Source organism: Heptranchias perlo, chromosome 38, assembly GCF_035084215.1.
Source record: "Heptranchias perlo isolate sHepPer1 chromosome 38, sHepPer1.hap1, whole genome shotgun sequence".
Classification (NCBI taxonomy): Eukaryota; Metazoa; Chordata; class Chondrichthyes; order Hexanchiformes; family Hexanchidae; genus Heptranchias; species Heptranchias perlo.
In genome coordinates this window covers 3,812,552-3,837,336 of record NC_090362.1, presented here as the reverse complement: position 1 = coordinate 3,837,336, position 24,785 = coordinate 3,812,552, and the positions used below count along the sequence as shown (strand labels likewise).

The window sequence follows — 24,785 nt, the reverse complement described above, 5'->3', positions numbered from 1 at the left end:
TTTGACCCTAATCTGTCCCGCCCTTCTTTCGGCTACCCTTTTACTATTAATATGTTCCCTTTTACGTTAGCAGCTAATCTATTCTCATACTCTCTCTTTGCCCCTTATTCCCCTTTGTTTTTTAGGGTCTCCTCTTAACTTTCTGTTTTCAGCCTGGTTCTCTGCTATATTATAAACCTTACATACATCATAATCCTCCTTTTTCTGTTTCATTTTAATCTCTATATCTTTAGTCATCCAGGGAGCTCTAGCTTTGGATGCCCTTCCTTTCCCCCTCGTAGGAATGTGTCTATTCTGTACCCGAACCAACTCCTCCTTGAAGGCCTCCCATTGTTAAATTGGTAGGCAAAGCATTAATTTTTGATTCCAATCCACCTGGGCAAGATCCCTTTTTAACTCACTGAAATTTGCCCTCCTCCATTTAAACATTTTCACATTTGATTGTTCCTTGCCCTTTTCCATAACTATTCGAAACCTAATGATATTATGATCACTGTTCCCCAAATGCTCCCCTCACCGAAAAATGCTCCACCTGCCCCACTTCATTCCCCAGAACTAGATCTGGAACTATTTCCTTCCTCGTTGGGCTGGAAATACAGTGTTACAGAAAGTTCTCGAACACATTTCAAGAATTCCTCCCCCTCTTTGCCCTTTACACTGTTACTATCCCAGTCTATATTAGGATAATTGAAATCCCCCATTATCACTACTCTATAGTTCTTGCACTTTTCTGTAATTTGCCTGCAAGTTTGCCCCTCTATCTCCTTCCCACTATTTGGTGGCCTATAGTATACACTCAGTGGCTTAATAACTCCTCTATTGTTCCTTAATTCTAACCAAATAAATTCTCTCTTTGACCCCTCATGTAATAGTTTCTTTGATCAATACAGCCACCCCACTCCTATAGAATCATAGAACATTTACAGCACGGGGGGAGGCCATTCGGCCCATCGAGTCCGTGCCGGCTCTATGCAACAACAATCCAGCTAGTCTCACTCCACCACCCTATCCCCATAGCCCTGCAAGTTTTTCCTTTGCAGTATTTATCCAGTTCCCTTTTGAAAGTCACGATCCACCACCCCCTCGGGCAGTGCATTCCAGATCCTAACCACTCGCTGTGTAAAAAAGTTTTTCCTCATATCACCTTTGGTTCTTTTGCCAATCACCTTAAATCTGTGTCCTCTGGTTCTTGACCCTTCCGCCAATGGGAACTGTTTCTGTCTATCTACTCTGTCTAGACCCTTCATGATTTTGAACACCTCTATCAAATCTCCTCTCATCCTTCTCTGCTCTAAGGAGAACAACCCCAGCTTCTCCAGTCTATCCACGTAACTGAAGTCCCTCATCCCTGGAATCATTCTAGTAAATCTCTTCTGCACCCTCTCGAACGCAGTCACGTTTTTCCTAAAGTGCGGTGCCCAGAACTGGACACAATACTCCAGTTGTGGTCGAACCAGTGTTTTGTAAAGGTTCATCATAACTTCCTTGCTTTTGGACTCTATGCCTCCATTTATGAAGCCCAGAATCCCGTATACTTTTTTAACCGCTTTCTCAACCTGCTCTGCCAGCTTCAACAACTTGTGTACATATACCCCTCAGATCTCTCTGCTCCTTTTGGAATTGTACCCTCTAGTTTATATTGACTCTCCTCGTTCGTCCTACGGAAATATATCACCTCGCATTTTTCTGTGTTAAATTTCATCTGCCACGTGTCCGCCCATGCCACCAGCCTGTCTATATCCTCTTGAAGTCTATCACTATCCTCCTCACTGTTCACTACACTTCCAAGTTTTGTGTCATCTGCAAATTTGGAGATTGTGCCCTGTACACCCAAGTCCAAGTCATTACGATATATCAAGAAAAGCAGTGGTCCCAGCACCGACCCCTGGGGAACACCACTGCAAACCTCCCTCCAGTCCGAAAAACAACCGTTCACCACGACTCGGTTTCCTGTTACTTAGCCAATTCTGTATCCATACTGCTACTGCCCCTTTTATTCCACGGGCCACAATCTTGATGACAAGCCGAATGTGCAGCACTTTATCAAACGTCTTTTGAAGTCCATATACACATCATCAACCGCATTGCCCTCATCAACCCTCTCTGTAAACCTCATCAAAAAACTCTATCAAGTTAGTTAGTTAAACACTATTTGCCTTTAACAGTCAGTGCTGGCTTTCCCTAATCAATCCATACTCGTCCAAGTGACTGTTAATTTTGTCCCGGATTATCATTTCTAAAAGCTTCTCCACCATCGAGGTTAAACTGACCGGCCTGTAGTTGCTGGGTTTATCCTTACACCCTTTTTTGAACAAGGGTCTAACATTTGCAATTCTCCAGTCCTCTGGCACCACCCCCATATCTAAGGGGGTTTGGAAGATTATGGCCAGTACCTCCGCAATTTCCACCCTTACTTCCCTCAGCAACCTAGGTTGCATCCCATCCGGACCAGGTGACTTATCTACTTTAAACACAGCTAGCCTTTCAAATACCTCTTCAATTTTTAGCCCATCCAGTATCATTACATCTTCCTTTACTGAGACTCTGACAGCATCTTCTTCCTCGGTAAAGGCAGATGCAAAGTACTCATTTAGTACCTCAGCAATGCCCTCTGCCTCCATGAGCAGATCTCCGTTTTGGTCCCTAATTGGCCCCAAACCTCCTCTTACTACCCGTTTACCGTTTACATGCATGTCGAAGACTTTTGGATTCCCTTTTATGTTGGCCACCAGTCTATTCTCATACTCTTTGCCCCTCTTATTTCCTTTTTCACTTCCCCTCTGAACTTTCTATATTCAGCCTGATTCTCACTTGTGTTATCAACCTGACATCTGTTATACGCCCCTTTTTCAATTTCATCTTTCTCTCTATCTCTTTTGTCATCCAGGGATCTCTGGCTTTAATTGCCCTACCTTTCTCCCACATGGGAATGTGCCTAGACTGTACCTGAACCATCTCCTCCTTAAAGGCCGCCCACTGTTCAATTGCAGTTTTGCCTGCCAATCTTTGATTCCAATTTACCCGGGCCAGATCTGTTCTCATCCCATTGAAATTGGCCCTCCTCCAATTGAGTATTTTTACTTTAGAGTGGTCCATGTCCTTTTCCATAGCTATTCTAAACCTTATGATACTATGATCGTTGCTCCCTAAATGCTTCCCCACTGACACTTGCTTCACTTCATTCCTTAGAACCAAGTCCAGCAATGCCTCCTTCCTCATTGGGCTGGAAACGTACTGGTCAAGAAAGTTCTCCTGAACACACTTCAAAAATTCCATTCCCTATTTCCCTATTATTGTTATCCCAGTCTATATTAGGATAGTTGAAGTCCCCAGTTATGACGACTCTATGGCTTTAGCACCTCTCTGTAATTTCCCTGCAAATTTGCTCCTCTATATCCTTCCCACTAGTTGGTGGCCTATAGAATACACCCAGTAGTGTAATGGCACCTCTATTGTTTCTTAACACCAACCAAATAGATTCTGTCCTTAACCCCTCCAGGACATCCTCTCTCTCCAGCACTGCAATATTCTCCTTAATCAATACTGCCACCCCCTCCTTTCTTTCCTTCCCTATCTTTCCTGAATACCTTGTAGCCAGGACTATGAAGAGCCCAATCCTCCCCTTCTTTGTGCCAGGTCTCTGTTATTGCCACTATATCATTGTCCCATGTGGCAACTTGATCCTGCAGCTCACCAACCTTATTTATCACGCTACTTGCATTTACGCACATGCACTCCAAACTCATCTTAGAATGCCTCACATTTGGTCCATCTGGTCCCTCCTATTTCTGAACTATTCTTTACTCTCGTGCTACTTGTCTCTCCCAGTTCTCTGTGCACCTTGTTTCTCCTCTCTAATGTTTCATCCCAGTGCCCATCTCCCTGCCAAATTAGGTTAAACCCTTCCCCACAGCACTAGTTAACCTCCCCGTGAGGACATTGGTCCCAGCTCTGTTGAGGTGCATCCTGTCCATCTTGAACAGATCTCTCCTGCCCCTGAACTGGTCCCAATGCCCCAGGAATCTGAAGGCCTCCCTCCTGTACCATTTCTCCAGCCACACATTAACGTCTTATCCCACTATTCCTATACTCACAAGCGTGTGGCACTGGGAGTAATCCAGAGATTACTACCTTAGAGGTCCTGCTTTTTAACTTCCTCATTAGCTCCTGAAACTCTGATTGCAGGACCTCGACCCTTTTCCTTCCTATGTCATTGGTTCCCACATGGACCACGACTTCTGGCTGTTGCCTCCCCCCCAAAATGTTCTGCACCCTCTCAGTGAGGTCCTTTACCCTGGCACCAGGGAGGCAACACACCATGCAGGACTCACGTCAGTGGTTGCAGAAACACCTGTCTATCCCCCTGACTATCGAATCCCCATAACAACTGCATTGCTTTTGACCCCCTGTGCAGCCGAGTCTCCCACGGTGCCGTGGATTTGCTCCTGACTGCACTCCCCCGAGGTGTCAACACCCTCACTGGGACTCAACACTGAATACTGGTTAGTGAGTGCCACACTCCCAGGGGACTCCGACACTGCCTGCCTGTTCCTCCTAGTCTGTCTGGTGGTCACCCGCTCTCTCTCCGCCTGAACTCTCTGTTGCGGTGGGGTGACCACCTCCTGAAACTTGCTATCCACAAAACTCCCAGCTTCCCGTATGCACTGTATTGATGCCAGCTGCACCTCAAGCTCAGAAACTCTGAGGTCGAGCTCGAGCAGTTGGTGGCACTTCCTGCACACCTGGTTCTCCAGGTTACACAAAGTGTCCTGGAGTTCCCACATGGCACAGAATGTGCATGCGACGGGCCCCAGCTCTCCTGCCATGTTAGTTAACAGTTATTTAAACTGTCTGTTTAGCTTTAAGGCTGTTTATCTATCACAAAAACTCTAACCAATAAAAAACGCTAACCAACCATTATAAACACTAACCAATCAACTAAATTACTTACTGACTTGCCCTCGACGCTTCTCCTTGTCGTGACGTCAATTTTTGACATTTTCTTAATTTCTCGCTCGGCTCCCTGTACGTTCCGCTCGGCCGCCTTATCCCGGGCCGCGCCCTCCGCTCGGCCGCCTTATCCCGGGCCGCGCCCTCCACTCGGCCGCCTTATCCCGGGCCGCGCCCTCCGCTCGGCCGCCTTATCCCGTGCTTCGCTTTCACAGGCTACGTCGACTGCGACGTAACTTTTGCAAATTTTCCCAATTTGTTTTCCGCGCTCCGCTCTAAACCCTTGCGGCTACTCTGCGCTCTGCCGACCCTCTGCTCTCGCTCGTCATTGTTCCTGTAATTTAACACTGAGTGGGTTTCACTCGCTCTGTGCTTTAGATTGCATCCACGTATATTTTACTTTCATATTTAGAATCGGAGCTCGCAAACCTTATTTGGTTACATTTCAATATGAAGAGAACATTCTCGATTCAATATTTACATTGTTCCACATTCAGTTTACAATAAAATGAGTGACAATTATTAATTTATCGAGAAGAACTCTCACCTGGTTAAAATACTTCAAGTATGAAACTTCAACTGTTCTATTCGAAGAGACGGTGCCAACTATTTTGGTCCTTTTTGCTTTATCACATCGATAAATATTAGTTTCCATTGCAACAGTGCACAACACTAAATATCCAAGTCAGTCAGGATGCCCTCGCTAATGTGTGACTACCAGCTGGAATATCCATTAACTCATTTGTGCCCTGGAATAATCCAGCTGGGATCACAAGGTGCACCTCAGTTATGACAAGTTCCTTCCACAAAGATGTCACTGCCAATCAGGTCAAAGGAGCCAAATTTCAGCTAACTGCCACTGGGAATCCATTCAAGGCATAAATTTAGAGTTCAATTCACATGGACCATGCCGTGAAACAAACATCTCCTCTGGGAGGCCTGAATAAGCCAGCCAATTACTCATGTAATCTGGTATGCAGAAATTTCAAGCAAGGAGCTGGAACATACAGAGCTACAAATCCAAAGACAGCAAACCCAAGAGTTGGAGAATACGGTGCCTTTCATGACCTCAGGACATCCCAAAGCGCTTTACAACCAATGAAGTACTTTTTTCAAGTGTAATCACTGTTGTAAATGTGGCAGCCAATTTGTGCATAGCACAATCCCACAGCAATCTGTTAACGACCAGTTTTAGTGATGTTGATAGAGCGATAAATGTTGGCCAGGACACCAGGAGAGCTCCTTTTCAAATAGCGGCGAGACCTTTAATGTCCACCTGAAAGTACAGAGGGGGCCTTGGTTTAACATCTCATCCGAAAGACGGCACCTCCGACAGTGCCGCCCTCCCTCAGTACTGCACTGGGAGTGTCAGCCTAGATTTTGCGGTCAAATCTCTGGAGTGGGGCTTGTATCCACGACCTTCTGATTCAGAGGCGAGAGTGGGCTACCCACTGAGCTATGGCGGACAACACACGAGTTCACATTACAAGTCACAATATATATTTTTCCTGCATTCTAGTTATCGCCCACATTCGGCAAGCTGGGAATTGACTTTCCAAGTAGTTTAAGGAGTAACTGTGGGTCCAGTTCAGGATCGCCAGAGACTCACAAGTACTCAGTGGTACCATTCTCACTGTGCTGCAGCCACCTTACCGACTCCTTGATAAGGTATTACACAATCTTATTACACAAAAATACTTCGGAACATACAACATTCTGAATGCGTGGATTCATCATTCAGTTCCTGAAGAGCAGCATACATCCTAATCACATCATTAAATCCCACTTCAGCAAGTGGTAGCAGCACTAACTTGTACAACTAACCCATCACTGTCACTCACCTCACCAGTTCCCTGGAAGTCTCCTTCAATGAAATCAAAGCTCCAATGTTTTTGCCTCGCACTCTCAACCTCCCAGCTTCAGAGATTAGATTTTCATTCAATTCATTCGGCACTTCCGAGATTTGTGTTCAGCTCCACTGTATCAAAAACATCTGAAACAGTGCAGCCGTCTCCAGATGAAATCTGACAGCAACTGCACAGGAGGAGGTGGCAGGCAACTCATTCTTCAATTTCACTTCAATTGCCAAGTTCATCCTGACGCTGATCGAAGCAAATAAAATCCCTCAACCAGGATCCCACTCCCCCAACGCCTCAAATTTGCATTTCTCATCTGTGTGTTCCAACCCCTCCGTCGCCTCGGCCCTCCCTATCTCTAAACTCCTCCAGCCCTCCAGCCCTCAGATCTCTGTGCTCCTCCAACTCTAGTCTCTCGTCCATCCCCCACTCACTTCGCCATTGGACGAGTCTTCAACCATCTCTGCCCTAAGCTCTGGGATTCCCTCCCGAAACCCCCCTCTCCTCCGTTCAAACCCTGCTTAAAGCCTATCTCTTCAACCAAGCTTTCAGTCATGCCTCCTACTGTCTCCTTTGGCTTGGTATCAATTTTTTTGTCTGATCTCACTCCTGTGAAGCGCCTTGTGACGTTTTCTACATTAAAAGTGTGATATAATTGCATGTTGTTCTTGCTGTTTATTACACTAATTCATTGCCTTTTAACATTTGGTTGAACATCTTCAGGTGTTACCGTAATGAAGAATCTGTGGCGGGCCTCGTGAAGTGCCAATTTCTTGATCAAAAGCACTCGGACTGGTTGGGTAAAGTGTCACTTGGTTGCTTCGATCAATCACACAGCTCAGCTGCTTGTTTGAGCTTCTAAATGATCAGGTAAAGCGTCAGATTAGTGCCTCAGTACTGAAGTTACGGGTCAGGACACCGGGGAGAACTCCCCTGCTCTTCTTCGAAATAGTGGCCGTGGGATCTTTTACATCCACCTGAGAGGGCAGAAAGGGCCTCGGTTTAATGTTTCATCCAAAAGACGGCACCTCTGACCGTGCAGCACTCCCTCAGTACCACACTGAGAGTGTCAGCCTAGATTATGTGCTCAAGTCTTGGAGTGGGACATGAACCCATGACCTTCTGACTCAGAGACAAGAGTGCTACCGACTGAGCCACAGCTGTACACCAATCTGTTTACCAGGGAGACAAGTATCAAAGTGTGAAAATAAGACAAAGAACTGAACAGATATTAATATGAGAACGACAAGCTGTTAGCCATTCGAGAGAGGGAGTGTTAACTGCACTAAAAACTCAACCTACTAAAAACGGAGGGGGGGTGGCAATATTGGTTAAAGAAACAATTACAGTTGTGAGGAGAGATGATATTTTAGAAGGAGCATCAAATGAGGCCATAGGGGTTGAGCTAAAGAACAAAAAAGGGGCAGTCACACTTCTGGGAGTGGACTATAGACCCCCAAACAGTCAGAGGGAGATAGAAGAGCAAATATGTAGGCACATTTCTGAGAAGTGTAAAAACAATACGGCAGTAATAGTAGGGGATTTCAACAACCCGAATATTAACTGGGATACAATCAGTATAAAAGGTATAGAGGGTGCAGAATTGTTAAATTGCATTCAGGAGAACTTTTTTAGCCAGTACGTAGCAAGCCCGAGAGGGAGGAGCAATTCTGGATTTAGTTTTAGGGAATGAAGCTGGGCAGGTGGAAGGAGTATCAGTGGGAGAGCATTTTGGTGGTAGTGATCATAATTCAGTTAGATTTAGCATAGTTATGGAAAATGACAAAGATTGAACAGGAGTTAAAGTTCTAAATTGGGGAAAGGCCAATTTTACTAAGCTGAGAAGTGATTTTGCAAAAGTGGACTGGAAACAGCTACTTGAAGGTAAATCAGTGTCAGAGCAGTGGGAGACATTCAAGGGGGAGATTCAAGGGGTTCAGAGTAAACATGTTCCCACAAAGAAAAAGGGTGGGACTGCCAAATCTAGAGTCCCCTGGATGACAAGGAGAATACAGGGTAGGATAAGGCAAAAAAGGGAAGCTTATGTCAGATACCAAGAGCTCAATACTACAGAAAGCCTAGAGGAGTATAGAAAGTGCAGGGGTGAAATTAAAAAGGAAACTAGGAAAGCAAAGAGAGGGCAGGAAAAAATACTGGCAAGTAAAATCAAGGAAAACCCAAAAATGTTTTATAAATACATAAAGAGCAAGAGAATAACTGAAGAGTAGGGCCTAATAGAGACCAAAAAGGTAACCTGTGTGTGGAGGCAGATGATGTAGGTATAGTTCATGTGTCTGTCTTCACAAAAGAGAGAGACGATGCAGAGATTGTAGCTCAGGAAGAGCAGTGTGAAATATTGGATGGGATAAACTTTGTGAGAGAGGAAGTATTAAAGAGTTTAGTAGCTTTGAAAGTAGATAAATCACCAGGCCCGGATGAAATGTATCCCAGGCTGCTAAGAGAAGCAAGACAGGAAATAGTTGAGGCTCTGACCATCATTTTCCAATCGTCCCTGGCTATAGGCGTAATGCCGGAGGATTGGAGGACTGCTAATGTATCATTGTTTAAAAAGGGAAAAAGAGATAGACCGAGTAATTATAGGCCAGTCAGTCTAACCTCGGTGGTGGGCAAATTACTGGAATCGATTATGAGGGACAGCATAAATCGTCATTTAGAAAGGCACGGGTTAATCAAGGACAGTCAGCGTGGATTTGTTAAGGGAAGGTCGTGTCTGACTAACTTGATTACATTTTTTGAGGAGGTAACAAGGAGAATCGATGAGGGTATTGCATTTGATGTAGTGTACACGGTTTTTTAGCAAGGCTTTTCACAAAGTCCCACATGGCAAACTGGTCAAAAAAGTAAAAGCCCATGGGATCCAAGGGAAAGTGGCAAGTTGGATCCAAAATTGGCCCAATGGCAGGAAGCAAAGGGTAATGGTTGACAGGTGTTTTTGCAACTGGAAGCCTTTTTCCAGCAGGGTCCCGGAAGGCCCAGTACTAGGTCCCTTGCTTTTTGTGGTATATATTAATGATTTAGGTTCTGAATACTGATGGGGGAAGAGGGTTCCTCTGAGGAGTGCAGCCAGAGCCAAGTCCACAGTACCAGGGATGGCTCAGCTGCACAGGAGGGAGGAGAAAGTTCAGGAGAGTAATAGAGACAGGGGGTTCGATAATTAGGGGAGCAGTCAGGCATTTCTGCGGCCGCAGACGTGATTCCAGGATGGTAAGTTGGCTCCATGGTGCCAGGGTCAAGGATGTCACTGAGCGGCTGCAGAATATTCTGGAGGGGGAAGGTGAACAGCCAGAGGTCGTGGGCCATATCGGTATCAACGACATAGGTAGAAAGAGGGATGAGGTCCTGCAGGAAGATTTTAAGGAGTTAGCAAAGAGATTAAGAAACGGGACCTCAAAAGGTAGCAATCTCCGGATTACTCCTGGTGCCACGCGCAAGTGAGCATAGAAATAGGAGGATAGAGCAAATGAATGCATGGCTGGAGAGATGGTGCAGGAGGGAGGGCTTTAGATTCCTGGGGCATTGGGACCAGTTCTGGGGAAGGTGGGATCTGTACAGGCCGGACGAGTTGCACCTCAGTGGAGCTGGGACCAATGTCCTCATGGGGAGGGTTAAACTAATTTGGCTGGGGATGGGCACCAGGATGTAGCAATGGAAAGGAGAAACAAGGGGCACAAAGGATCGGGGGAGAAAGATAGCACTAGAGCAAGTAATAGTACAGTATTAGGTGGGATCAGACTAAGAGAGAGTACAAGAAAGTCTAAGACTGGTTTGCAGTGCACGTGTGTAAACGCACGAAGCACGGTAAACAAGGTTGGTGAGCTGCAGGCACAAATAGCCACATGGGAAAATGATGTGGCGATAACGGAGACCTGGCTCAAAAGAAGGCAGGATTGGGTACTAAATATTCCTGGATACAAGGTGTTCAGGAAAGATAGGGAAGGGAAGAAAGGAGGGGGGTGGCAGTATTGATTAAGGAGAATATTGCAGGACTGGAGAGAGAGGATGTCCTGGAGGGGTCAAGGACAGAATCTATTTGGTTAGAGTTAAGAAACAATCGAGGTGCCATTACATTACTGGGTGTATTCTATAGGCCACCAACTAGTGGAAAGGAGATAGAGGAGCAAATTTGCAGGGAAATTACAGAGAGGTGCAAAAGCCATAGAGTAGTGATAATTGGGGACTTCAACTATCCTAATATAGACTGGGATAGTAATAATAAGGGGCAGAGAGGGGGAGGAATTTTTGAAGTGTGTTCAGGAAAACTTTCTTGACCAGTATGTTTCCAGCCCAATGAGGAAGGAGGCATTGCTGGACATGGTTCTAGGGAATGAGGTGGGCCAAGTGGAGCAAGTGTCAGTGGGGGAACATTTAGGGAGCAGCGATCATAGTATCACAAGGTTTAGAATAGCTATGGAAAAGGACATGGACCACTCAAGTAAAAATACTCAATTGGAGGAGGGCCAATTTCAATGGGATGAGAACAGATCTGGCCCGGGTAAATCGGAATCAAAGATTGGCAGGCAAAACTGTAATTGAACAGTGGGCGGCCTTTAAAGAGGAGTTGGTTCAGGTACAGTCTAGGTACATTCCCATGAGGGAGAAAGGTAGGGCAACTAAAGCCAAAGCTCCCTGGATGACAAAAGAGATAGAGAGTAAGATGAAACAGAAAAAAGGGGCGTATGACAGATGTCAGGTTGATAACACAAGTGAGAATCAGGCAGAATATAGAAAGTTCAGAGGGGAAGTGAAAAAGGAAATAAGAGGGGCAAGAGAGTATGAGAATAGACTGGCGGCCAACATAAAAGGGAATCCAAAAGTCTTCAACAGGCATGTAAACAGGTAGTAAGAGGAGGGGTGGAGCCGATTAGGGACCATAAAGGAGATCTACTCATCGAGGCAGAGGGCATGGCCGACGTACTAAATGAGTACTTTGCATCTGTCTTAACCAAGGAAGAAGATGCTGCCAGAGTCTCAGTAAAGGAAGATCTTGTTGAGATACTGGACGGGAGAAAAATTGAGAAAGAAGAGGTACTAGAAAGGCTGGCTGTACTTAAAGTAGATAAGTCACCCGGTCCGGATGGGATGCATCCTAGCTTGTTGAGGGAAATAAGGGTGGAAATTGCGGAGGTACTGGCCATAATCTTCCAAACGTCCTTAGATACAGGGGTGGTGTCAGCGGACTGGAGAATTGCAAATATTGCACCCTTGTTCAAAAAAGGGTGTAAGGATAAACCTGGCAACTATAGGCCAGTCAGTTTAACCTCAGTGGTGGGGAAACTTTTAGACTCGATAATCCAGGACAGAATTAGCAGTCACTTGGACAAGTGTGGATTGATTAGGGAAAGCCAGCACGGATTTCTTAAAGGCAAATCATGTTTAACTAACTTGACAGAATTTTTTGATGAGGTAACAGAGAGGGTAGATGAGGGTAATGCGGTTGATGTGGTGTATATGGACTTTCAAAAGGGGTTTGAGGAGGTGCTGCACGGTAGGCTTATCATCAAGATTGCGGCCCATGGAATAAATGGAGCAGTAGCAACATGGATAGAGAATTGGCTAAGGGACAGGAATCAGAGTAGTGGTGAACGGTTGTTTTTTGGACTGGCGGGAGGTGTACAGTGGTGTTCCCCAGGGGTCAGTCTGGGACCACTGTTTTTTTTTATATATATTAATGACTTGAACTTGGGTGTACAGGGCACAATTTCAAAATTTGCAGATGACACAAAACTTGGAAGTGTAGTGAACAGTGAGGAGGATAGTGATAGACTTCAAGAGGATATAGACAGGCTAGTGGCATGGGCGGACATGTGGCTGATGAAATTTAATGCAGAAAAATGCAAAGTGATACATTTCGGTAGGAAGAACGAAGAGAGGCAATATAAACTAGAGGGCACAATTCTAAAAGGGGTACAGGAACAGAGAGATCTGGGGATTATATGTGCACAAATCATTTAATGTGGCAGGGCAGATTGAGAAAGTGGCTACAAAAGCATACAGGATCCTGGGCTTTATAAATAGTGGCATAGAGTACAAAAGCAAGGAAGTCATGATAAACCTTCATAAAACACTGGTTCGGCCACAACTGGAGTATTGTGTCCAGTTCTGGGCACCGCACTTTAGGAAAGATGTGAAGGCCTTAGAGAGGGCACAGGAGAGATTTACTAGAATGATTTCAGGAATGAAGGACTTCAGTTACTTGGATAGACTGGAGAAGCTGGGGTTGTTCTCCTTGGAACAGAGAAGGTTGCGAGGAGATTTGATAGAGGTGTTCAAAATCATGAAGTGTCTAGACAGAGTGGATGGAGAGAAACTGTTCCCATTGGCGGAAGGGTCAAGAACCAGGGGACATAGATTTAAGGTGATTGGCAAAAGAACCAAAAAGGTGACATGAGGAAAAACTTTTTTACACAGCGAGTGGTTAGGATCTGGAATGCACTGCCCGAGGGGGTGGTGGAGGCAGATTCAATCATGGCCTTCAAAAGGGAACTGGATAAGTACTTGTAAGGAAAAAGTCTGCAGGGCTACAGGGATAGGGCAGGGGAGTGGGACTAGCTGGATTGCTCTTGCATAGAGCCAGCACAGACTCGATGGGCTGAATGGCCCCCTGCCATGCTGTAACCTTTCTATGATTCTGTGATTTGGACTTGAACGTGAAGGGCTTGATCAAAAAGTTTGCAGTTCTACAAAAATTGGCCGTGTGGTTGACAGTGAGGAGGAAAGCTATAGACTGCAGGAAGATATCAATGGACTGGTCAGGTGGGCAGAAAAGTGGCAAATGGAATTCAATCCAGAGAAGTGTGAGGTAATGCATTTGTGGAGGGCAAACAAGGCAAGGGAATACACAATAAATGGGAGGATACTGAGAGGTGTAGAGGAACAAAGGGACCTTGGAGTGCAGGACAGGTAGATATGGTGGTTAAAAGGCATATGGAATACTTTCCTTTATTAGCCAAGGCATAGAATATAAGAGCAGGGAGGTTATGCTAGAACTGTATAAAACATTGGTTAGGCCACAGCTTCAGTACTGTGTACAATTCTGGTCACCACATTACAAGCAAGATGTGATTGCACTAGAGAGGGTACAGAGGAGATTTACAAGGATGTTGTCAGGGCTGGAGAATTTTCACTTTGAGAAAAGATTGGATAGACTGGAGTTGTTTTCTTTGGAACAAAGGAGGCTGAGGGGAGATTTACTTGATGTGTATAAATTTACGACGGGATGAGGTAGAGTGAATAGGGAGGACCTATTTCCCTTAGCAGAGGGGTCAGTGACCAGGGAGCATAGATTTAAAGTAATTGGTAGAAGGATCAGACGGGAGCTGAGGAGAAATGTTTTCACCCAGAGGGTGGTGGGGGTCTGGAACTCACTGCCTGAAAGGGTGGTAGAGGCAGAAACCCTCAACTCATTTAAAAAGTACTTGGATGTGCACTTGAAGTGCCATAACCTACAGGGCTACGGACCAAGTGCTGGAAAATGGGATTAACCCGGATAGCTCTTTTTCTGTCAGCATGGACATGATGGGACGAATGGCCTCCTTCTGTGCCGTAACTTTCTATGATTCCATGCTCCCACAGAACCAAGTATCTGTACTTTACACTGCTGTACCTCCAATGATATTATTTATGGATTTCTCCCGGAAACAGCTTTCCTGTCTTTATTGCAGTTACAAACTTGGCCCCTCATTCAAAAATCAGGACAGTGGAATGAAAAGTGACGGCGAGGTCACAAAAAGGAAATTAATTCATTTCAACATCGGGTCCAATCACAATTGGAGCTGCTGTCAGCTCTCTATTCACTAACCATTCCAGCTCTCGCAGCAAATCCCTGTACATCCCCAAGATTCAAAATCTTCCAAAGGAAATGCTGTGCTTTATATCCATGCCAGCTCAAACAAACCTCGTTCCAATTTCTCCAGGCTCAAAACTGTGTGCCTGTAAATTTTATTCGATACCATAAAAACAGGCCCCTTGTAATTTTATGTTGCATTGTGTAAATCGAAGGCATTACACGCTATTTTAACCTGTGCGACTGCCATCGCCAGAGATCTGAAGTCAGTAATGATCATCACCAATGTTGCAAACACTTCATCAATGCTTCCCCCCTGCCCCTCAATTCCCTCACAACAGTTTGGAAACATGAACAAGCAAGCGAAGCTAAAGGAAGGAAATAAAGATGGGAAAGATAAAAGGAAAGAAAAACAGACAGAAAGAAAAAAGCAATCGGGGAAAAAAGAAATAACGATAGAAAGGGAAGAAGAACAAAGAATGAAGATGCTTTAATATAACCCCTTTTGAATCCTCAGGATGTCCCAAAACGTTTTACAACTCATGAATTACTTTTGAAACCACTGTTCTAATGTCAGGAAACAGGACAGCCAGTTTGTGCACAGCAAGCTCCCAGATACAGCAAATGTGATAAATGATCAGTTGATCTGTTTTTTTTTAGTGATGTTGGTTGAGGGATAAATATTGGCCCAGGACACCAGGGAGAACTCCCCAGCTCTTCTTCAAAATAGTACCTGTGGGATCTTTCACATTCACCTGAGAGGGCCTCAGTTTAACAGCTCATCTGAAACAACGTGCATGACCCAACACACATACACAATGTGCACACCCCGCGCCCGGGCACACAAACATAATTTTCATGTGCGAACTGTTGAAGCAAATGTACCTCACACTGAGGTTTTAGCAATTCCAGTGGTGAGCTTCAGTTCTAAATGTTTGGTTCCAGGATAGTGACCAGTTAAACTCAACCCATTTTTTAAAAATTGTCTCCCACAGGTCAGCATAGAAAATAAAATCAGCGAGACCAGAATCCTCAGTCCAAGGCAGCCCATAACCTGGAACGATTCATTTCTCCTTTCAGGATACTCAGAAATACAATCAATTATGAAACTGCATGGAAAAAAGCAGGTCACTGAATGAAAACGCAAAATAATGCAGGACATTCAACCGTCAGCAGTTAAAAGGAAGTGAGTGAAATCAGCTCTTTCAGGAAAAATAATAAACGCTGTAGGTGTTTGAAGTTTCAAAGAAAAAGAATACAGGCGGAAGAGACTATTTAAAACCGCACCCATCCCACAAACTCATTGTATCAGAGTGCCAAGCGTATTTTAGAAACTAATCGTCAAAGGACAATGATTTCTCAATAGATCTCAGATTCGAAAACAAACACTCAAAACGGTTCACAATTAAATATCACCGGAGCTGCTGCCCTGTATTCTGAATGGTGTGAAGCCGTGTTATGGGGCAGGTGAGATCGGCCTTTTTTCACCACTTGGACTGTGACAGTTGGCCACCGATTTGACCCTGAGCTGAGCCTCCCACCCCATATCCTCTCCATCGCCAAGACCACCCACCTCAGCCCATCTGCTGCTGAAATCCTCATCCGTGCCTTTCTTACCTCCAGACTGGACCAGTCCAATGTTCTCCTGGCTGGCCTCCCACCTTCCACCCTCCTTAAGCATGAGCTCATCTAAAACTGTGCTGTCCGTATCCTAACTCGCACCAAGTCCCGTTCACCCACGACTCCTGTGCTCGCTGACCTACATTGGCTCCTGGTCCAGCCATGCCTCGATTTTAAAATCCTCATCCTTGTTTTCAAATTGCTCCGTGGCCTCGCCCCCTCCCTATCTCTGTAACCTCCTCCAGCCCTACAACCCTCCGAGATCTCTGCGCTCCTCCAATTCTGGCCTCTTGCGCATCCCCGATTCCCTTCCTGCCAGCACAGGCGGCCGTGCCTTCAGCTACCTCGGCCCTGTGCTCTGAAATTCCCTCCCGAAACCTCTTCGCCTCTCGCCTCCTTTAAGACGCTCCTTAAAACCTATCGCTTCGACCATGCTTTTGGTCACCTGCCCTAACATCTCGTTATGTGGCTCGGTATCAGTTTTTGTCTGATTACCACTCCTGTGAAACACCGAGAGACGTTTTACCAGGTTACAGGCCCGATATAAATGCAAGTTGTTGGTTGGTTGCCGATTACGGTCAGTGCCCACAGCCCCAGGTTAACTCATTATTCTAAATACAGGATTGAATTACAACAGGTTTTCTTGCCTAACTATTCGCCACCACTCTGAGCACAGGCCACAAGTCAAAGAAAAATAAGACCGCTTTGAAGAAAGCATTTTTGAATGATCTCAATCCCACCGAACCCTACGGTCTCCCGCCTGACCCGACCCCCCCGCCGTCTCCCGCCTGACCCGACCCCCCCCGCCGTCTCCCGCCTGACCCGACCCCCCCGCCGTCTCCCGCCTGACCCGACCCCCCCGCCTGACCCGACCCCCCCGCCGTCTCCCGCCTGACCCTACCCCCCCGCCGTCTCCCGCCTGACCTGACCCTCCCGCCTGACCCTACCCCCCCGCCGTCTCCCGCCTGACCTGACCCTCCCGCCTCACCCGACCCTCCCGCCGTATCCCGCCTGACCTGACCCTCCCGCCTGACCCTACCCCCCCGCCGTCTCCCGCCTGACCCGACCCTCCCGCCTGACCCTACCCCCCCCGCCGTCTCCCGCCTGACCCGACCCCCCCGCCGTATCCCGCCTGACCCGACCCTCCCGCCTGACCCGACCCCCCCCGCCGTCTCCCGCCTGACCCTACCCCCCCGCCGTCTCCCGCCTGACCCTACCCCCCCGCCGTCTCCCGCCTGACCCTACCCCCCCGCCGTCTCCCGCCTGACCCTACCCCCCCGCCGTCTCCCGCCTGACCCTACCCCCCCGCAGTCTCCCGCCTGACCCTACCCCCCCGCAGTCTCCCGCCTGACCCTACCCCCCCGCCGTCTCCCGCCTGACCCTACCCCCCCGCCGTCTCCCGCCTGACCCTACCCCCCCCCGCCGTCTCCCGCCTGACCCGACCCCCCCGCCGTCTCCCGCCTGACCCGACCCCCCCGCCGTCTCCCGCCTGACCCGACCCCCCCGCCGTCTCCCGCCTGACCCGACCCCCCCGCCGTCTCCCGCCTGACCCGACCCCCCCCCGCCGTCTCCCGCCTGACCCGACCCCCCCGCCGTCGCCCGCCTGACCCGACCCCCCCGCCGTCTCCCGCCTGACCCGACCCCCCCGCAGTCTCCCGCCTGACCCTACCCCCCCGCCTGACCCTACCCCCCCGCCGTATCCCACCTAACCCGGCCCTCCCACCATATCCCACCTAACCCGACCCTCCCACCATATCCCACCTAACCCGACCCTCCCACCATATCCCACCTAACCCGACCCTCCCACCATATCCCACCTAACCCGACCCTCCCACCATATCCGACCTAACCCGACCCTCCCACCATATCCCACCTAACCCGACCCTCCCACCATATCCCACCTAACCCGACCCTCCCACCATATCCCACCTAACCCGACCCTCCCACCATATCCCACCTAACCCGACCCTCCCACCATATCCCACCTAACCCGACCCTCCCACCATATCCCACCTAACCCGACCCTCCCACCATATCCCACCTAACCCGACCCTCCCACCGTCTCCCATATCCCACTAATCCAGAATGATACCAGGTAACTACTTGACTCCATGTCCACTATTCGCTTCAGTGGCTCTTATCCAGTCACCTTTACACAAGGAGTTCTGCCTACCTTCTCCTAATTTTTTTGCCGATCTCCCACATTCCTTGCTGAAATTCTATATTTGTAGAACAGCAATTCACAACTGGACAGGTAGAGAACGTACCAATCAGTATGGGGAAGGAATGCAAGAAAATCATGAAATTCAAAAATCTACAAGTCAAAAATGGAACGTCAGCAGAAAAAAAAATCAAAGACAAGCCAATCAAATCATTTCAATTACTTTTTGATTTTGGTTTTAATGTCACAAGAGATTAATTTGCTGATCACCGTGGCCAGTTTCCTTCCTCATCCAAACCCCTCTGTTCATCGCATTGAAGTCCCCACTTCAACAAAGAACGCAACTTCCTCCATCTTTCCTCACAGTAAAGATTCCCAGTGTATAGAATCATTCAAGAGACAGCTGTATACTGTGTTGGGCGGGTGATGGGTTGGAGGAGATATCTGGTCTCTATCCAAAGATGGACTGAATGGCCTACGCTATCTGCACTTATCCTGGTGATCGTTGTACCATCTCTGTTGCGATAATGCTCCTCTTGTCATTAGGTGGCCAGAACTGCGCACGGTACTCACCATGGGGTCTGACACCTTGTGCAATGAACTCCATTGACTTATGCTCTCTCCCTCTGCCGATAGAACCCCGCATGTGACCTTTTTGTTCTTAAATCGCAGCCAAGCATTGGGCGAACACTATTGTAAATTTATCCGTTATAACATCCAGATCTCGAGAGGATATGTAGTTGCCCCATTTAACATACATTTCCCCTTTAGCCCCTCGCACCCAAACAAATTTTATACTTAACCTAATTGAATTGCATCTGCCACCTACTGGCCCAAATTACCTCAAAGGTCCAAATCTTTCCCCAACATGGTTGCACAATTACTCATCACTCTTTGCTCAAACTCCCATTTTGTCATCTGGAAATCTACTTCCTTATTATGGCCTCGTACAAGATATTTCGGCAAAATTAAACAGGGCAAAAGTTTCAAGATCGACCTGCGGGATGGGGGGGCGTCCAAACTATCTCCTGTGGGTCCAAATGTTACCCGAAAGCCTCAGAAAGCAGCCCCCAATTCCCAGGCACTTCATTCTGGTTTGGACTTGTATTTCTTTGCGTTGTTTGAATTCTGCAGGACTGGGGATTTGGGAAGGGCTGTTACCTCATTGGTGGATAAATCTTAAAAGCAAAACCCCCAAAATCGGTTTGTATCTGCAGCTTGAGATCTTCTGTAAATTAATTGGAACATGGATTTACAAACAAAAAGCTTGGACACTCCTGTTCCCATACGAATTATTTTACTTTTCCAACTTGTAATTATCAGGTGTCAGCCTTGGCAATCTCGCCTGAGTCAGAGGTCATGGGTTCGAGGCCCACTCCAGGGACTCGAGCACAAAATCTAGGCCGACAGTATTGAGGGAGTGCTGCACTGTCGGAGGTGCCGTCTCGACTTTAAACCGAGGCTACGTCCGCCCTCTCAGGTGGATGTGAAGAGTTCCCACCTGGAGAATTCCCCTGCTCTTCTTCAAATAATTTCCTTGGATCTCTTCTATCCACTTGAGAAGGCCTCGGTGCAATGCGCCTGGATTACGTGCTCAAGGAGTGGGGCTTGAAACCAAGACCTTCTGACTCAGAAACGAGAGATAAAGTGACGGCCTGGGGACAATTTCTCGATGGGACCAGGTCAGATTGTTTGGTCTGGAAATTAGTCAGTATAAGGGAGCTTTGTTTTAGGTGCTAACTAAATTATTCATGGCCAAGCAGTAAACAGCCACTTGGAACCAGAATCTACTCATCAACATTCTGGACAGTAATTGCTACTGCTGGGTCTTTCAGCATGGACGATTGACAGCTTTGAGCTTGGACTGGATAATCGGGACTTGGATTGGGGAGCATCTCTGGGAGCAAGGAGAGGCTAGGACTTCCAGCCACTAGAGATGTCTCACTCTCTGAGGCCAAGGTTCAGGGTATTTATCAGATTGGAGTTGGGCTCTCCAGCCTCTCCAGAGGGGCCCACTGAAATGAGGGCAGAATTCCGACGCAGCAGGCCTCTGTGCTACCCGCAAAATGGCAAATTGTTTTGCACAGGTCCTGGCCCTCCTATCCGCCCAATTTACTACACGTCAGCCGTGGTTCAGTGGGGAGCACTCTCGCCTCTTCGTCAGAAGGTCGTGGGTTCAAGTCCCACTCCAGAGACTCGAGTATAAAATCGAAGCTGACATTCCAGTACTGAGGGAGTGCTGCACTGCCAGAGGTGCCGTCCTTCGGAAGAGACGTTAAACCGAGGCCCCGCCTGCCCTCTCAGCTGGAAGCGAAAGATCCCCGTGGCATTATTTCGAAGAGCAAGGGAGTTCTCCCCCCGGTGTTCTGGCCAATATTTATCCATCAACCAACATCACTAAAAAAAGATTATCTGGTCATTATCACATTGCAGTTTGTGGGATCTTGCTGTGCGCAAATTGGTGTTTCGTACATTCGAACAGTGATTACACTTCAAAAAGTACTTAATTAACTGTAAAGCACTTTGGGACATCCTGAGGTCATAAATTCAAGTCTTGCTTTACGTGTCCAGTGCCCAAACAGTGCAACTGGCAGGATACACACCGGAGGCAACTTTTGTCTTATTTGCGTGCTATTATCACAAGCCCGCCCACAACCGGGTGCAGCATGCCCCCAAGAATCTATCCACATTGCCCGCCCCAGATCCGCCAAAAAATAGTGATCGGCCGGAAAGGAGAACGGAAAGCCATTAAGTATGAGGGAATTCCAAACTCCCAAGATGGACTGAGGTTTTCATTAGCCATCTGCAACGTGTCATCTGTAAAGTCTCTGGAGACACAATCCTGGCCGCATCATCCAAATGTTGTGTCACATATCAGAATCTGTCAGAGCCACATTTTAAAAGGCCCTTATGATGCTGTTCCGTGTTGATTTAAAATTTACAGAAGCGGGTGATGTCAAAAGTCCTGAGTGTTTCCACACACTGTGTATCTGTAACTTGTAGAGTACATTAGGAACAGTCTTCAGTATCGACAGCCCTTGTACAAATTTGGTTTGATCTGGCTCTTTTCAGTCTTATCTATTTGGCAATACAGAATGTTCTGGAAACAAACTGGTTGGTCATGTTACCAGTATTCCTCAGTGATCTGTTTATCACTGGATAAATAAAGAAATGGACTTTGTAAGAAAAGGCTAACTTCAGACTTGATACTAAAATCAAAGCTCATAATCCCAAACTTTCAAGGTTAAATCTCATAAGGTTAAATCTCATGGGATCCAAGGTGAGGTAGCCAATTGGATACAAAATTGGCTTGACGACAGAAGACAGAGGGTGGTTGTCGAGGGTTGTTTTTCAAACTGGATGCCTGTGTCCAGCGGTGTGCCTCAGGGATCGGTGCTGGGTCCGCTGTTATTTGTTATTTATATTAATGATTTGGATGAGAATTTAGGAGGCATGGTTAGTAAGTTTGCAGATGACACCAAGATTGGTGGCATTGTGGACAGTGAAGAAGGTTATCTAGGATTGCAACGGGATCTTGATAAATTGGGCCAGTGGGCCGATGAATGGCAGATGGAGTTTAATTTAGATAAATGTGAGGTAATGCATTTTGGTAGATCGAATCGGGCCAGGACCTACTCCGTTAATGGTAGGGCGTTGGGGAGAGTTATAGAACAAAGAGATCTAGGAGTACAGATTCATAGCTCCTTGAAAGTGGAGTCACAGGTGGATAGGGTGGTGAAGAAGGCATTCAGCATGCTTGGTTTCATTGGTCAGAACATTGAATGCAGGAGTTGGGATGTCTTGTTGAAGTTGTACAGGGCATTGGTGAGGCCACACTTGGAGTACTGTGTACAGTTCTGGTCACCCTATTATAGAAAGGATATTATTAAACTAGAAAGAGTGCAGAAAAGATTTACTAGGATGCTACCGGGACTTGATGGTTTGACTTACAGGGAGAGGTTAGACAGACTGGGACTTTATTCCCTGGAGAGTAGGAGGTTAAGGGGTGATCTTATAGAAGTCTATAAAATAATGAGGGGCATAGATAAGGTCGATAGTCAAAATCTTTTCCCAAAGGTAGGGGAGTCTATAACGAGGGGGCACAGATTTAAGGTGAGAGGGGAGAGATACAAAAGGATCCAGAGGGGCAATTTTTTCACTCAAAGGGTGGTGAGTGTCTGGAACGAGCTGCCAGAGGCAGTAGTAGAGGCGGGTACAATTTTGTCTTTTAAAAAGCATTTGGACAGTTACATGGGGAAGATGGGTATCGAGGGATATGGGCCAAGTGCAGGCAATTGGGACTAGCTTAGTGGTATAAACTGGGCGACATGGACATGTTGGGCCGAAGGGCCTGTTTCCATGTTGTAACTTCTATGATTCTATGATTCTATAAGAACAGGTACACCTGAGGTAACCATAGTGCATGTTGGGTTTTCATAGAATTATTATACTGGCTGAAATGAGGGTAGATTTTCTGAACTGGTTTTCTACACTTTGTACTCCAATTCCAATGATGCATTTAAACATACTTGGAGGCTTTTAATGACAGTCTAAAATCAAAGTACGAATCACCATTAACACAGCAAACAGGGGAACCAGCACGGGAAAACACAAGATCTTGAAGTAACCCCACCGCCCCCACAATCCTTGATCTCCCTCGACTGCAGGTCTTTCTGAAGTATCTGCTGTGCAGGCCTCTTTTCTGTCGTCAGCTATACGCCCAAGGTGGAACAGAACCACCACCACTTTACTCAGAAACCAAACAATATACATTTTGGAAAACATTACTTCTAAACAGGAAGGGCTCCCAAGATTCTGAATTATGAAAACACTCCAATATAGTGATTTACGACCCACGATCACGCTTTCTGCCAACCTATCGAGACTCCACATTGAGATGCCATGAAAAGAACTGCACCCTTCAAGGACGGCCATCTATGAAATCCTACAAAACTGGATGCATAACAACAACTTGCATTTATATAGTTGTAGTAAAATGTCCCAAGGCCTTTCACAGGAGCATTGTCAAACAAAATTTGACAGAGACATAGAAGGAGATTTTCGGGCAGATGACCAAAAGCTTGATCAAAGAGGTAGGTTTTAATAAGCATCTTAAAAGGAGGAGAGAGGCAGGGAGGTATAGGGAGATAATTCCAGAACTTAGGGCCTCGGCCGCTGAAGGCACGGCCGCCAATGGTGGGGCGAAGGAAGTGGGGGATGCACAAGAGGCCAGAGATGGAATGTAGAGATCTCAGAGGGTTGTAGGGCTGAAGGAGGTTACAGAGATAGAGAGGGGCGAGGCCATGGAGGAAACTTTCTTGAACAGGGTATTTCCAGTCCAACGTGGAAGGCAACAGCGCTGGATCTAGTTCTGGGAAATCAAGTGGGGCAGGTGGAGCATGTTTCAGTGAGGGAGTATTTGGGGAATAGTGATCATAATATCATTAGGTTTAGAATAGTTACGGAAAAGGACAAGAAAGAATCAAATGTGAAAATATTTAACTAGAGGAGTGCAAATTTCAGTGGGTTAAAAAGGGATCTTGCCCAGGTGGATTGGAATCAAAAATTGGTCAGCAAAACAGTAATTTAACTATTAGGGGCCTTCAAGGAGTTGGATCAGGTACAGAGTAGACACATGCCTACAACGCGGACAGGAAGGGCATCCAAAGCTGGAGCTCCCTGGATGACTAAAGATATAAAGATTAAAATGAAACAGAAAAAAAGAGGCTTGTGACGAATGTAAGGTTCATAATACAGTAGAGAACCAGGCTGAATACAGAAAGTACAGAGGAGATCTAAAAAAGGGAATAAGAGGGGCAGAGCATGAGAATAAATTAGCGGTTAACATAAAAGGGAACCTAAAAGTCTTTTATAAATATATAAATAATAGAAGGGAGTCAAAGGAAGGGTGGGACCGATTAGGGACAAAAAAGGAGATCTTCTTGAGGAGGCCGAGGGCATGGCTGAGGTACTAAATGAATACTTCGCATTAGTCTTCACTAGAGAAGAGGGTGCTGCCATTGTAGCAGTAAAGGAGGAGGTAGTAGTGATATTGGAGAGGATAAAAATAGATAAAGAGGAGATACTTAAAAGATTGGCAGTACTCAAAGTAGAAAAGTCACCCAGTCCAGATGGGATGCATCCTCGGTTACTGAGGGAAGTAAGGGTGGAAATTGCGGAGGCTCTGGCCACAATCTTCCAATCCTCCTTAGATATGGGGCTGGTGGTGGAGGACTGGAGGATTACAAATGTTTAAAAGAGGCGAGGGATAAACCCGGCAATTACAGGCCAGTCAGCCTAACATCGGTGGTGGGGAAGCTTTTAGAGACAACAATCCGGGACAAAATTAATTGGCAGTTGGAAAAGTATGGGCTAATAAATGAAAGTCAGCACT

The 24,785-nt window shown here is 46.7% G+C and overlaps 1 protein-coding gene across 2 annotated transcripts in view; it reads right to left on the bottom strand.

Annotated features, from left to right (window-relative positions):
* Window positions 1-24,785, bottom strand: part of tln2b (talin 2b) — a 320,826-nt gene that overhangs the window by 264,671 nt on the left and 31,370 nt on the right. The window contains exon 1 of one of the 2 annotated variants that reach the window (XM_067973306.1): window positions 4,952-5,028. The exons of the other annotated variant lie outside the window; for it this stretch is intronic. The gene's annotated coding sequence lies outside the window, so the exon portion shown is untranslated. Of the gene's footprint in view, window positions 1-4,951; window positions 5,029-24,785 lie in introns of those variants that run through there. 2 annotated transcript variants of the gene reach the window in all.